At 34.1% G+C, this 15863-nt stretch overlaps 1 protein-coding gene across 3 annotated transcripts in view; it reads right to left on the bottom strand.

Moving 5' to 3' along the window:
• LOC122806621 (collagen and calcium-binding EGF domain-containing protein 1-like) overlaps positions 1-15863 on the bottom strand; it is an 876736-nt gene that overhangs the window by 848925 nt on the left and 11948 nt on the right. The window lies entirely within an intron of this gene.

The raw sequence follows: 15863 nt of genomic DNA, 5'->3' as shown, positions 1-15863 counted from the left end.
GTCCCGAGTGGTAAACTGAAACTCTGCCCTGTTGGGGTTACTAATGTGTGGGAGTTGTATGTCCCCCTGTTCTCCTCATGTCCATGGATTTTCTCTGAAGTCTCCAGTTTCTACCGCATCCAAAGAGCATGCATAGAGGTGAAATGATAGTCTTCCAAATTTCCCAGAAGTACATGTGTGTGCATGTACACAGAATCCTGCGATGGGCTAAAATCCTATCTAAGACTTCTGTGACTTAAACCACTCCTTGAAGGGACAGACTGTAGTATCCACTGGTCCCTAAATGTGTTACTAGGAAATTAACTCCAGTGAATGTACCATACATGCCACAGTAATGAGCAAAAAGAAAGCTGATTCAGTTTAGTATTTCTCAGGTTTCAGTTTGATTCCTCTAACCTCCACTAATAGGCACTATGGCTCCGAAGAAGAGTAAATGACTGAGCTAGATCTCAGTTTTTGTGTCTGCTCAAAACATAGGTGTTTAACTTCATTCAGAATAGCGAAAATTAGTAGAGTAAATAAGAGCAAATACCAATGAGAGTAGAAATTCACGCAGTTTTCTGTTTTAACTATCTCATACATTATGAACATTTAGCAAAAATATTTTAATAGGTGAGATCAGTTGAAAGGATAATAACATGTCCCTACATTTTTTCTCTGATTACATGTTTAACCCAGTTCATGGCTATGTGGGAGCCAGATCCTATGCCACCTGCCATTACTTCTAAACAGGGTGCCAATCCATTGCAGAATTAGGAATGTCTGCACCATTTACAGCTGAGTTCCCAGTGCCTGCTTTTGCAATATTAGAAGAGATTAAATTATGACTGGGGTAGAAGAGCTGCTCCACACCCATGAGAGGTACAACTTTGATGCCTGGCACTGCAGTGTCAGTGGTGCAACAGGTAAAACACTCACCTTTAGTGCTGAAGACCAGAAGGTTGTGGATTCTATTCCCACTGCAAGTAATTGTAATCATGACACTGTGGTGTATTAAGGGGATGGTGCACTCCTGAATGTGCTGCCCTTCATATGAGACATTAAATCAAGGTCCCATCTGCTTGAGCTGAAGGTAGCTCAGGTGCATTTAAAGATTCGCAGCACCTTTTGAAAGGATTAGGGGCCTTATTTATACATTCACTCTATATATATATATATATATATATATATATATATATATATATATATATATATATATATATATATAAATGTACACTTCTTGTTGTCAAAATAAGAAACTTAACAATGCACCCGGTATTTTAATTTCTAACATCTCATGTTCCATACTCTGCATGAAGAACTGACTGAGAGCTTATCAATATTTTCTCTTTTTACTTTATAAATTCCATAAACTATCATAGTAATATTAAATTCATAATTACCCCACCAAACATACATACACATAACTACCAAATGTATTTGATTCTTGAACATTGTAAAAAGAAATATTTCATAATTTCTTCCACCTCACAAATATCACATTTTATGTCTTTTGTTTGTTTGTATTTTAAAGTTCCTTTAACTAGTAGCTTCTCAGGAGTCCATCAATCTCTAAATAAAATCGTATATCAAGGTAATTTTTAAACCTTTTTTGCCTTTCTGCCTTTCAAAGAACAAAAGCCTCCAAACAAGAAAACTTTGAACATAACCTTGCTGATATTCTCAAAGGACGACACTAGAAACTGTAAAACAGTGTTACAACAAGATATAAAAACACATCCGAATATTTTTGAGCGCTTTTGTTTCTTTTTATTACTCTTGGAACTTCATCAGAAATAGCACATACATCAAACTAAAGGTTTAAAAAATCCCTCTACCAGTACGTCACTTCAGTACTGACTAGTGAACACAATAATAGACACACTATATTAGTTCATTAAAATATTAAAGAAATTATTTAAAGTGATACGAAACAGTAAACACACTAGTATTCATTGTCTAAAAAACTATAAAACTCTAGTATCTTAAAATTTATCTTTTTCAAAAATAAATTAAACCATCCTAATTTTCAATAAACTTTTAACATTAATAGTTAATGAGCCCAGGGAATTTATTGGCTCTTAGCAATATTTAATATAATAAGAAGCATTATCTTAATTTTAAACTAACATGCAATTCAAGATTTGTAGTGTACTTGGCTAAGTGTAAATCCTGTACAGCTTTCTATGTAGGTAAAACCGAATATAGATTGCATGACAGAATATATGAGCATACGTAAGCTATCGATAGGAAAAAAATAGACATCGCCCTGTCTAGACATTCTCAAATGTCTGGAGGGCATACATTTTCTTTTAAAGCAATTGATAAAGTACAAATAGATGTAAGAGGAGGTCCAGTTTCACTGTAACTTGAAGAGTTAGAGTTATACTGGCAGTTAGCTTTAAATGCCTTTCACAATCCAGGATTAAATGAAGCATGTAACATCTTGTGTCTGTTAAAGCTCAAAAGTTTTAACAGGTAAAATTATTTTTAAAACTTATAAAAACCATAAAAATCTATAAAGATTTAAAACAATAGTGTTTAAGAACAATTAAGCTGTATTTATAATCTTGAAGTTTAGTAATAACTCTTTAAATTGTTTGCAACTACAGGTGTTAAGGTAGTTTTGATATAATTTTTAAATTGTACAAGTATCTTGAAGTATATGACAGGGATGTTTTTAGATTAGTATCTCTTTAATTTTTAGGTTGGCTTTGTGGACTCTTTCATATGTATTTTGCTGGTAGGCTTAATTTTGTCACATGTTTTTCAAATACTTTATTTAAATGTGGATGAAAGATTTAAATGTTATCTGAAGAAGTTATTGTACCTATAATTACGAAAAGCGCTTCATTAAATTATTTTGACTTTTACCATTTGGCTGTGTTTGGGGTTGTTTCCACTGTGCCATTTAAGAGTTCTTGATTCGTTTATCTAATTATTTGAGTTTTTTCTTAGCAATATTTGCCATTTAAGTTCCTGGATCTCTAACATATTATTACAACTATTCATAAAAGATAAATCATTAATCAGCTCATGAACAAAAAATGAAATTTAAAAAAAAACAGAGCACTCAAGTGAATGCTTTGCTAAAGCACTAGTAAGGTCATGATCATTAATAACCTTAATGTGTTCCCATATACAAAAACTTAATTTTATTAAAATCTTCCGTACATAAAACTGAGGACAATTACTACATAAGGCAACATAGACTATGCAACTGCTTTGATGGATTTACCTGTTCATAGCATGCACAGTAAACTTAAGACATTCAAAATATAGGTTACTAGCACTTCTGATACCTACATTGTCTACGGTTCATGTAAGCAAATGTTCCCAAGGTATTACTAAACTTTTTACTTCATAGCTTACTTTCCTTTCGAAAAATTGGTTTAAATTAACAGCTTTTTTGACAAACTATGGTACAACTCTGATCACCTTGGCCAACTCAGAATTTCCCATAATAATTTTCCAGTTAGTTGTAATAATTCTTTTAGTAGCCTGACTATCAATGTTCATAGAAACAGAAAAGGCACAGGTTCTATCACTCAGCACTAATTTACTATTAATATTTCTATCATTATCATCATTAGCCAATACTGTTACCTCTTTAACTATGATAGGTGGAAAATCAATTCACCGTTTCTGAATTATTTCCTGGCTGACAAATTTGAGATCTGTTACTGGGTACCTTTTAGCAATCAACATGTCAGTAAAGAAAGAGATTTCTTTAAAAGAAATACAGTTATCACTAGTATTAAGACTGACTATAATAGCCTGCCCCCGGAAAATGTTAAGCATCATAGACCTTGGGTAGTGGCTTTTAAAATGCAAATAGTTGTTGCAAAATGTTTTCTTTCTATAAATACTATTAGCAAACTGCTTTTCAAGAGGAACATTTTCAATATTCAAATCTAAAAATTGCACTTTAGCCCCAATTTTACTTAATGTAAAAGCTAACCAGGCAACACTATTATTGATTATCTCTAAGAAATAGTTTAAACAGTTATTTGCTCTCACTCCACATTAAAAAAAAATGCCTGTATATCTTTTGTATACCCTGACATGTTTAAAAAGGGCTAAATTAACCAAAATGGTACTCTCCCACCAACATAGCACCATATTAGCAAAGACAGGGGCTACTTTAGACTCCATCACAACTCCAGTAACCTGTTGGTAAATAGTTTTTTCAAACAGAAAAAAAAATTGTTGATGAGCACAATCTTCATTAGGATACAGATAGTTTTAATAGTAATGTCATCTAGATGAATAAACTTAGCTAAATAAAATTTAATAAACTCAAGACAATCCTCATGATCAATATTTGTATAAAGAGAAACAATATCAACAGTACATAGTAAATAATTTTCACCAGTAAGTTGAAACTCTTTTAAACAGTTTAAAATGACAAGGAATCTTTGATGTAGAGTTCATTCTTTTGCGCCATGGGGTTTAATAATCTATCCACGTAATGGGAGATGCTGGTGGTTTTATGTTGTGAGGAAGGCATTATGGGTCTAAAAGGTGGGCAACTAGAATGTTTGTGAATTTTAGGGATCCTGAATATTTTCTATAACTTGGGCTGTTCAACTACCAAAAATTCATAGACCCCAAAGATAATAGAACCTTGGTTAAATAATTCAGATAATATTGAATCAACCTTCTTATAACTATTTCTAACCACATTTTTGCTAACTTTTCAATAATGCCTTTGATCACTTAAAATTTTTAACAACAGTGCCTGATACCTATCTTGTTCCATTATGACCATACCACAGCCATTGTCGGCTTTCATAAATCTTAAATGTTTGTAATTATACAATCAATAAGTGCTTTATGCTCTTCCCTGTTTTAATTAAACAGCTTATTATCAGTTTCCTTTTTATCATTGTATCAGAGTTGTTTTCACATAACTTTATTAATACATGTAGCATGCTATGAAGTGGAGAGTTAAAGCAGCTTGGCTTTCTAATAGTCTCTTCTTCGGTAAGTCTTTGCACCTCATGTAAAACAAATCTGAGGTTTAATTTTCTTACAAAGAGTTTACAATCTACAATAAGATTAGTATACCAAGCTCTTTTGGTAGGGATAAATGTAAACCCTTTTGACAAAACACTGGTTTTGTACACATTAAACACATGGGAGGAAAGGTTAAAGATGGGGCAAATTAAATTTAACACCCCTTGCCTCTCTCACTTCCTCTCCTCTTCCCTCAGTTCACCCGGGGATTTCTTGAAACTGTCTGATTCTTTTGCTGGAATCCCAACTGGAAAAAAGCAGACTACTGTCTGGAAGCATTTGAAGTAGAAGCCTCTACTGAAGTAGGAGTCACAGATCCAGATCCAAAGGAATATCTGCACTATTGGTCAAAGTAGTAGAATCTCCGGTACCATTATCATTGCTAAAATCATCTAGTTGATTCATTATTTGCCCCTAATGAAATAACGATGGAATCAATTGCAACATTAGTGTTCATATTGTTGCTGCCAGCAGATAGAATTAGATATGCTTTATTTAGTTGATACACATGCTTATCTCTGTCAAGTTTTTTGTTCTTTTTAGATTTTAAAGCAGCAACATGTCTTTTAACCTTAATGGAAATCCCATCGTATAGAGACTTAAAAGACAAAAAGGAGCAATGATGAATAAGGTCATTAAGTTTCTGAATCTCATTTTTTAAAAATCAAATCTTCCCATTGTTATGGTTAATCAACAGTTTAAGAGCCTCTAGACCAGTATTGTTATACAAATGAACATGTTTGTTGTAAATGTTATCAGAGTAACTAATTCCATTTCGAAATTTGTATACTTGCAACCCCAGTGGTACTTCCTTTAACTCAAGACAACATAATAAATAAAAATTATCATAGTGCAAAGATTTTGGCTTTACTAGCTTTTTCTCTAGTTCATAAATAGAAAGTTTACAGTTAACATCTGGAGGCTCAGTTCAAATTGTACCCGTGTTACTACCAGCAAGCCCACTGTTGGAAAACGGGTTGCTTGTAGGGCAGTGTACTAACCTGGTCACAAAATCTGCATCTAGTGGAAAAAAATCAGCATCCAATGTAGAATTACTAGAATGGGAACCGTTTAACACTTTTATACACATTTCAATTATATCTTCGTATCATGCCTTTCTTGTATATATGCTATATTCACTAAATACTTGCCATATTTTTTTTAATTTTATTGTGCATAGCCCATAAATGCTTACATTTTAATCACTCACCATTTTGCTGACAATCCTTTTGAACTTTAAACATTTTGCACATAACCAAAGATAAACGTATAGAAGCCAGATAAACAGGATTTTTTAAACCCAAACCCTTATAATTCTCATCACAATACACAGTACCTCTTAAAAGGATTTAATCTCGATATGCACAAGGTAAACTCATTTTCCATTTGTACAGGAACATGTAAACACCTCCTAAATATTGAAAATGTACCTAATAAGTGTATATATTTAACCAAGATTATTTAAATGTCTTCCATATATCAATTATTTGCCTAACATCTTTTAGGACTATTCATCATTGTTTTGTAATAATTTTATAATTTTTAAACATTAAACCTAATAAATTCTAGCTATCTTAATACATTCACAAAACCATTTACTCTATTTTTAAACTACCTATACTCATACAATTCTTAATTACTGCTTCTTTAATCCAACATTTCTCATTATCTAGAATAACCAAGTCATCTGCATAAGCCACATATGTTGGAATTCTTACCACCTCCCTGGAAAAATAAACCTTCTTTTACCATTTCAGCCATTGAAATAATAGCAGTCATCACAAAAGCAAATAAAGCTTTATTAAGTGTAAATCCATGCTTTACCCTTTTTATTGTAACCTCTTTACCAAACCATTAATTTACTACTGTATTTATATAAGAATTATAAACAAACTTTTAATAAGTCTTACAAACTTCTCCTTAAATCCATATTGTTTCAACACAGTCATAGTTTTTTTCTGCCTCACATTGCTTTCATAATTTTCACCTTCCTTAATAATTTCATTCATAATGATTAATGTTTTGTTTGCACATTTTACCTCTATTCCACAAATGCCTTATTTAATAACATTTCTTGTTATCCATCCTATCCTTTTTTGCAGTATATTCAGAAAAATGTTGTAGTCTATATTATTAAGCATTGATAGTCTCCAATTCTTTACTTTCTCCCCTCTTTTTAATATAAATTTCATAATTCCTTTACAAACTCTCTTATCTACAACACTGTTTTCTAACAATGAACTCATTACTTTTATCACCATCTTTCTTCTTCTTGTATCCAGTTGTTTATAAAACTCATATTCTAAACCATTTGGTCTTAGTGCTTTCATTTTTATACTCTTTAGGACACCATCAAATTATTTTATAATGACATATGTTTTTAATTTCTTTCACTGTCTAATCATCTATACTTACTAAATACCAAGTTCCTTCTTTTTAATACCATTTTTTTTGAGAAAAATCTTTTTTATTTCTTTTTATGCAAAGATTCAATATGCAAAACACTGAAATTTGTAAGGTAACAATATGAACAGGATAACATTGATGTGAGCAACATATCAGAAATGAAATGGTTAAAACTATTTACACATATGCCAAATGTCCATTGTGAAGTAAATATACTAACATCAAACTAGAATGTGATCAAAAAAGGGATTTCCAAAATTCAGTAAAGTGGGCGTGAGATTTCTGCATAAAGGTTAAATATTTTTAATACCATTTTCATCATATAAATAGTTAATGCATTTCTCAATTACCTTTGTAACTTAGTTCAATTTACCTTCAGTTGGTTGACTAATAAGAATGCTGACATCCTGAAGGTAAACCACTCTACATCTAAAATGGAAACATTAACTTCCTAGTATGCTTGCTCCAAGGAAGAACCTCAATGCATGCAACTTTAAAACATCATTTTTTGCAGGGAGGACCTGCCCTCAACTACTGCTAATTATATATGCTAACTCTGAGATTGCACAATCCCCAGGGAAAGGGACTATTCCCTTACCAAGGGATTGTCAATTTCACTCACCCATCAACGATCTGTACAGTCGACCAAATGCAGCTGATTAAACAGATGTCATCCAAACTCCCCACTGACCCAACCAATGGAAGCCCTTAATTCATACACCACATTCTCATTTCTGTCCCTAACATATTCCATCCTTCATTCCTTCATCTCTGTTAATTTTTTTTTCCTGAAAAAGGCAATACATTTTTAGATACAACAAAAAGCTTATTTTTACATAATTTTATATATACACTGACATGCATATTATTGACTATCTTCCAACATCATTCTTAGATTAAAATTGAACTCCCCAAAACCACAATATCGATATTTTGTATTAAAAATTTTGTTAATTCTTCAAACAACTCTTTTTTTTTATTCTGCCTTATCCATCCCATGGTCAATAATTATATATTACTCCTAAGGAGAATAACTGGGATCTTACCACTGATGCTTTGGAGGGATTTATGCATGGGATAGCAGATTTTTGGAGCTGCCTCTGTCCATTAGTAGTACGGGGGCAGTCCTAGGGTAAATTTTCTGTTTTCTATCCATACATCCAAGTTGTGCTTGAATATGGATAGGGATGAACTTTGTTTTATGTGGCTGGAGAGTCTGTTCCTAAGCAGTGGTAACTTCTGTGAGATATACCTGTCTCTCCAAACCATTCTGTTGAAGTTGCAGAAGAGGTTTAGATCCCTAGATCAAGTATTTCTGATGCAATTTGACTTGCTGATGTGTAGTAAATTCATCACTATTAGGTTGGGGGAGAAAAGTACTTCAGAAAAATGACTTATGATAACAGTCAATCAGTAAAGCCTTTCATAAGAGTTTTGTATATGTTATACAATCAATAATGCTGAATAGGGTGTGCCTTACTCTGTAAATAATGCCCACCCGGGGTGTTATGAGGCCCAACACTGCACTCAGAGAGCCTCTACACCATTAGCAGGGTATTCTTTACAAACTAACACACCTACAGGGCATTATTGCGCTAAGGGAATGGTCTGCCTGTAAAACTGTTGTGTTTTACTTGCTTATTTAATTTTTTATTACTATATTTTTTTATGTAAAATAGTTCTTCTACCTATGTTTCAGACTTGCTGTAGTATCTGTAAATGGTGTTGGAGGAAGTATTTTACATCCAAAATATAAAATTTTTGGTCACATACTCCTAAAATGTGTGTTTTGATGTCAGTCATTGAGAATTGAAGTCCCTAAATAATGACATACATTTCAGCTTCAGACTTTATTTCCTTCAGAAAATGCATGCTAAAACAAATCCTGTTATTTAAGCAGCTTTGTAATTTTGTAAGAGAAATATTTAAAATCTGTTCCTATTTTTGAGCCTTTGGTCCCCCTTTATTTTATGCTTTATCTAGATGTCTTGAGCTAAGAGGTAGAGAGATATGTAAAATAATGGCTCGATCAATCGCACTCTCATTTTCAAGCACACATACACTCATATATAAACACACACACACACACACACACACACACACACACACACACACACACTTTTTTATTTATTTATTTATTTTTTTATTACTATTTTCTATTTTTTTTGTTACACTCGCTAAACAGCAAAGGTACGGCTTACCAAGAATAAGATAATGGTGGCCGTTAGCTTTCCTTCGTTCTGAGCTCCACATAAGCATATTAAGCTGCCGTGAAGTGGCAGACTCATTTTTCAGTGGGAACTACTTGTAGATTAGCACCCTGCTGGAGAACATTCATTCTCCAGTCACAGTGGTGATGTACAGTCTGACCATTTTCTAATGTTCAAAAAATACATGTTGATGGAAAACCTGTTGTTCTATTAACTTCACTAAAATACCAATACATTTCCCTACCCATTTAAGTTATAGTTGTCTCTTTTGTACTGATTTCAAAAGGTTTATATCAAGTTATCATATCACACATTTTTCCTATGCTATTTAATCTCCTTTTTTCATGTAAACTGTTACGATTTTTCCACAGTAGTCGCCTTATTACCCACCCTCATCACCTTCATTATTCAAGACTTTATGCACATGTTATACCTTGACAGTATAGTCATCCATATTTGTTTCTATATCTTCTGAATCAGTTACCAAATTCGCATCATTTTCTTGCACCACTTGTTCCTTTTCATTATGTGTATCATTTTGAACATTTTCATTTTTGTTACTTTCATTCTTATCATGGCCAAACCAAAGGTGTTCCATGCTGCCCAATATCCTAGCTCCCCACTTTTTGTTTGACCTTAATACTTAATGATTACATTCAATAAATAACTATTTTTTCCCAATCCATATTACATAAAATTTGCATCCTATGCCCCATTTCTATTCTAAAATGCAACTTCACTCTTCTTCTAAACATTCTATTTGAACCCTTAACTACTTACTGGTTGCAGGGTTCACAAAACAACTTTATGTCAAAGCTTGCCAAATTTTTTTCAGCACATTCCATTGTTTCAAATTTTAGTTCACAAAAACTTTCATCAATATGAATGAAAGCCCTAATGTCCTCCAGTTTAACCCTAAAGTAGTTATAATGTTGCCCCATAAGAAATATCTGTCTAATGTTATCAGCTTCAGCTTCTATGTTAATCAGAGGTTTCTGTCTCTCATTGACACTGTCAACAAAAGTTTTTTCTACCTGTGTTTTTAGCCACGACTGAAGTACGATTTATTTTATTAGTAAAATCATTTATCTTTACAGAAACAGTACTTGCAGTAACAAACCTGTTAACAGTACATTCTGTATACATTGTGGTACATCCTCTGCCTGCTCTCCATTACCATCCATCCATAACTCCAAATCGACCGGAAACACTTCCTCTTCAAACAATGTCCATGAAACTGCCTCATGATTGGTTCTTCCACACCCATCATTTTAACAAGTACATCACTTTCTAAACCATCAGACTGTAATTAAGTCACAAGTATATGTTGAACTCAACTTCCCACATAATTTAAATAATTTTCTTTGTTCTTCTCCATATGATTGGACCTCTACTCACACTCACTTAGTTCTCCTCCATTACATACTCTCTCACAAACTGCAGTTTGGTGGCACAAATGAACACACTGAAGAAGTTCTCCAATGCCCTGGCCAAATTTCCCCTGCTAGTATAAATACCACTTTGGGTCTGCCCTGAAAAAAAACACTACCCTAGTGAGAATAACCTGGTCAACAAAGGTTGGATGGATAAAGAAAGAAAGAAAACTCTGAAATCCATAATCTGCTTTACCATTCTCAAAAAAAAAAAAAAATCAGAGCAATTATTTCTGATTTTAGCAACAGACTCAAGGAAATAGTTTTTAGTCTGTGTGTGTGTGTGTGTGTGTGTGTGTGTGTGTGTGTGTGTGTGTGTGTGTGTGTGTGCGCGTGTGTGTGTGTGTATTATGTTGAGTCTGTGTGAGGCTAAAATAGTGTCTACAAAACGCATACAGAATTTCTTTCTCAGATACGGGCTAATCCTAAAAGTGTACACATGGCTGTTTCCTGGAGTCTATCCCCCTCCTTTATAAATGCCCATATCATCTGTTTCATGAAAATAATCAGCTCATCATCATGTGTTGTGCTGGCGAAACCCAAACTTACAAAGTATGTTTATATAGTTTACAAGAATTGTGAAAGCTTGCTAGGACTAAGAGTACACCAAAATTTCACCTTCAGATAAACATGGCTCTTCCCAGTTGCCCCATTGTGAACCCTCTCAGTTGCCCCATTGTGAACCCTCTCCTACTTGTGTCTTCTCCTCAGTGATACTCGGGTAGTGAAGCTAAACCTGATGTAGTTGTCTTCCCCATGCATGGTATCCTGGCGTTGACAGAGTGTCAGCCTGTGATTCTGATATTTTGGACTCTTTTCAGTCATGGTTCAGGCCACCAGTGAAACTAAAAATAGAAAATAGCCCTTTACATTGAGAGTAATTTTCAAACAAGTAGGACAACTCACTGAAACTCTTTACTTCTCAAATGTGGTGTAGTACCAGAGTTTGTATACAAGTATGAAGCCATTACATGAGGTAAAGGGCAATGCCACTCTTCAAAGAAACCCTGGATTTTGCCACTTTGAAGGGAATAGTTTTGATGAGTTTCCTGCACAATGAACTTGCACTTGACGAAATGGATCAGACATACTTACTGTATAAAATGAAGCAGTTACCACTTCAGCCTTTTCAAAACAGAATTAGCTGCAAATCACCACCTCTTGTTTTATTTAGTCATTTATTTTTTTTACATACCTAACCATAATAACTTCAAAACCCAGCTCTTCTCACATCTATCCTCAAAATGGGAATGTCCCCCTTATGCTCCTACCTAAATTACCCCCTTCAGTTTTATTCCTATCCTCCTCTTTATATCATTACACAAATACCTAATGAGCTTTTTTCAGTCTGGTTTAAATATGATTAATGAGAATTCCTATTCTACCAATGTTACCTAATGCGTTAGACTGAATACTGCTTATTAACATGTAATGTAACCCTACATCTATGTAAATATTATGCAACGTAAATGTTTATACAATGCAATGTAACTATTCTTGTGGAGCTTTTCTCCCTGGGCCTCCACTGAAAATGGGCCGATTCAACCCAGTGAACTATCCCGGTCAACAAATGCAAATAAAATAAAATAAATAATAAATTTTGTGAGAGTACTTTCCCCTTAGTTTAAGGGATGCAATCACATTGTGCATTTTCTGTAGTATTGTTACCTTTGGCATATATCTGCATACCTTGCCATAAATAGCTGAGCGTGATCAAACTCCCCTTCAGCTGGCAGCTGTTTAGACATGATAAAGCAGCTGCTACATACCTTCTACACTTTTGTTATTGCTCTCGTAAATACTTTAGTATCCTTGACATATGGAAGACTAGGGATGTACAAACACTCACCGCAAAAGGACATTCAGATACCATATGCTTTAACCATGGGAACCAAGATGGAGAGATCAGTTCTGACTAATCTCAGTCTCAGACAGGGGATGAAATACAGAAAGCAATTCAGAAAAACATAAGCTTAGATACACAGCAAGCAAAAGGTGATATACCACAAAAGCAGCAAATTTGGTAAATAAGCAGAAATACAAAGAATATCAAGCATATATAAAACTTATTAGAAATAATATATATAATGCTTGTAAATCCTGAGGTAGCAGAATATATGATGTGTAGCAAGCAAAAGCAGTGATACATAGAATTAGCGAGGTGTGAGACTGTCTCTGTGGTACAGTCCTAAAACAGATTGCCTATTATTTTTCAAGCTGTCAGTAAATAGTTCCCAGGGTAAATTTCTCTGGAAGTCATTGCCTTGAGCTCAGAGTATCACAGGATGAATATTGACATCATTGCTAGTCATGGCTTATATGCTCTCCCTGAAAGAGGCATTTCAAGGGAAGGGTGCTAGTTATTAGTTATTACAAGGGGAAAGTACTAGTTATTAGTCGCACTTCATCTTTCACTCCCCTGCAGGAGACTGTGTCTGACTTTAGTTACCTTCAAAACAGGAATTTATGCATAAATGGTTAAAAAGTGGATTGAAGCTCAGTCTGAGGATGACAGAAGCAACACTCTAAACTGGAATGCACTATATGTGATCTGTTGGCATTCTTGCAGACAGATTAACACGTCAGTAACATGTCAGTTGTAATCACGATATTTTATTTACATCTAAACAATATTCACCAGATATATAACCTTATTGCATCATCATACATCGCAACAGCTATCCAGCTACTGGTATTAACTTGTTTAAATTTTACCTCAGGCTTTCACATGGTTGCCAAGAGCTCCTGCAGTGGCTTCAAAACTCCACAACAGAATTTTGATCAAGGCATCATGGACTTATTTTATCACACCTCTATTAACAGTTTGCACCAGCTGATAGTTGCTGTTGTGTCTGTCTTTAAGATTCTGGTAGTTCCAGATCAACCCTATACACTCTGAGACCTACTTATTTAAGAAAGTCTTTCCCTACTCCCAAGGCTATATCCCCTCTCAGGTTTTCAGGTGTGGGCTGCTACCTTGTTAACTTCCATTCAGTGGAGTTGTGAGTACTTTCTCTTCCATCTTTATGGTCATAATTTCACACATGACACAGGCTATAAACCTCTAGGAATTATCTGAAACAAACCTAAATCAAAGTCACCTACCCATACTGAAAGAAGAGACCTCAGGCTGAAATCATATTCTTTCAAAATTCTTTACAAAAAGTAAAGGAAAATCCAAGTTAATTTTTATTTCAAGAAACCCTGTATGCAACAATAATTCATGCAGTACCATGTGACGTTTACTGCAAAACCGTCTGCACCTAACACTAAAGGACATTGGGTTAAAAACAAAAATAATCTTATATACAACATGGGAAAACCATGCCAAAACAACACATGGTGCAAAATCAAGAATAGTATGCATCAAACATCAGTTTTAAGAAGGTATGCCAGTTGCCAGAATACTATAAGCTGATGCAGTTTAGTCAAATTTAAAAGTGAGGAACGAGCCCAGTTACAGCATCATCTAAACAAGCAAGAGCTTTGGAATTAGTAAATGACACACATCAACAGCTGTCAGAACAAAAGGTTTGGTTTCCAGAGAGGGACAAATGTTATCTAGCTGTTTACTATTTCGGCTCAATGTGTCCATTAGAAGATATGTACCAGTTAGTATGTTCTTTCCAACAACATAACAGTGAGCTAACTGCACATCTCCTATGGTCTCTCATAATCCTGTTTAGAAGAATTCCTAGCTATAATAACAGATGATTACAGTAGATTTCCAAGATTGAACAGCAGACCAGTTAACCCATTAGAGTCATAAACCAATAGCTTACTGATGAGATTGGTAGACAGAGGAAGACAGGAAATGCCTGAACAGTAGCCAGTATAGAGAATTCTGTGGAAACAATACACAAGAATATTTCATTCAATGACTGAACAGTTAACAATGCAAGTTTTATGAAGTCCTTGTTTAAAAAACAAAGTGCATTCATTTGACAAAGATTGACTGTCACTGATGATGCACTAAGAATACAGGATCAGCCTATATTCAAGACAAAGCAAACACCAAAAGAAAAGGTACTACTTAAAGAGTTGAAATGTACCAAAATGCACCTTATTTTCAAAAGGACCCTATACAGTGGTCAGAATAAAAGGTTCATTATGTGAATAGAAATGGACACCAGTTAACTAACCATTGTTCTTTTGTCAAGTAAATTCCAGTCATACTTATTATTTAGATGAATTCTGAGAAACATTTAGAATCTGAAGCCCTGCCATCTGATAATTAATTCATACAGACACAGAAATGTGACTGCAACAACTAGAAATCCTCCTCTAAACACCTCAAAGTCTATGTAAGTAGAATTCTATATGAAGGTCAAACATATCTTTCCCACCCCTATCTAAAATGATTTACAGGTGTTCTAAAGCCAAATTAAACAGCAAGCACCATCACAGAGATAGTGAGGCTCTTAACATGCTCACGCCTCACCAAGTGCCACTGACAAGGAACCCAGCTGGATAACCTATCAGTGTTTTTTCAGAAACAAACTTAATATTTTCTTTAGTTATATGCCCATCCCTCTCACCTTCTTCCATAGTCAATCACACACTTTGCTCATTATTGCTCTTTATGACCAATCACAATTCTATAATGACTGATGATGTAAGCCGTTATTTTGAACCTAACAGTCGCTCACCTTTTTTCAAAGTGCAATGGATGGTAAGATTATTTAATTTATTTCTCACTGGCTATCACTAAATCAGAATATTTAGCCTGGCTCACTTACCTGGAAATTAAGTAAACTAAATATGCTGCTAACTAAAGTATACTCTTGATTTTGTATAGGAATATAATTTACTTCAT

Source organism: Protopterus annectens, chromosome 7.part0 (genome assembly GCF_019279795.1).
Source record: "Protopterus annectens isolate FY-2018-M chromosome 7.part0, PAN1.0, whole genome shotgun sequence".
NCBI classification, from domain to species: Eukaryota; Metazoa; Chordata; order Ceratodontiformes; family Protopteridae; genus Protopterus; species Protopterus annectens.
The sequence above is the reverse complement of the archived record's forward strand: the minus strand, read 5'-3'. Positions and strand labels throughout refer to the sequence as shown.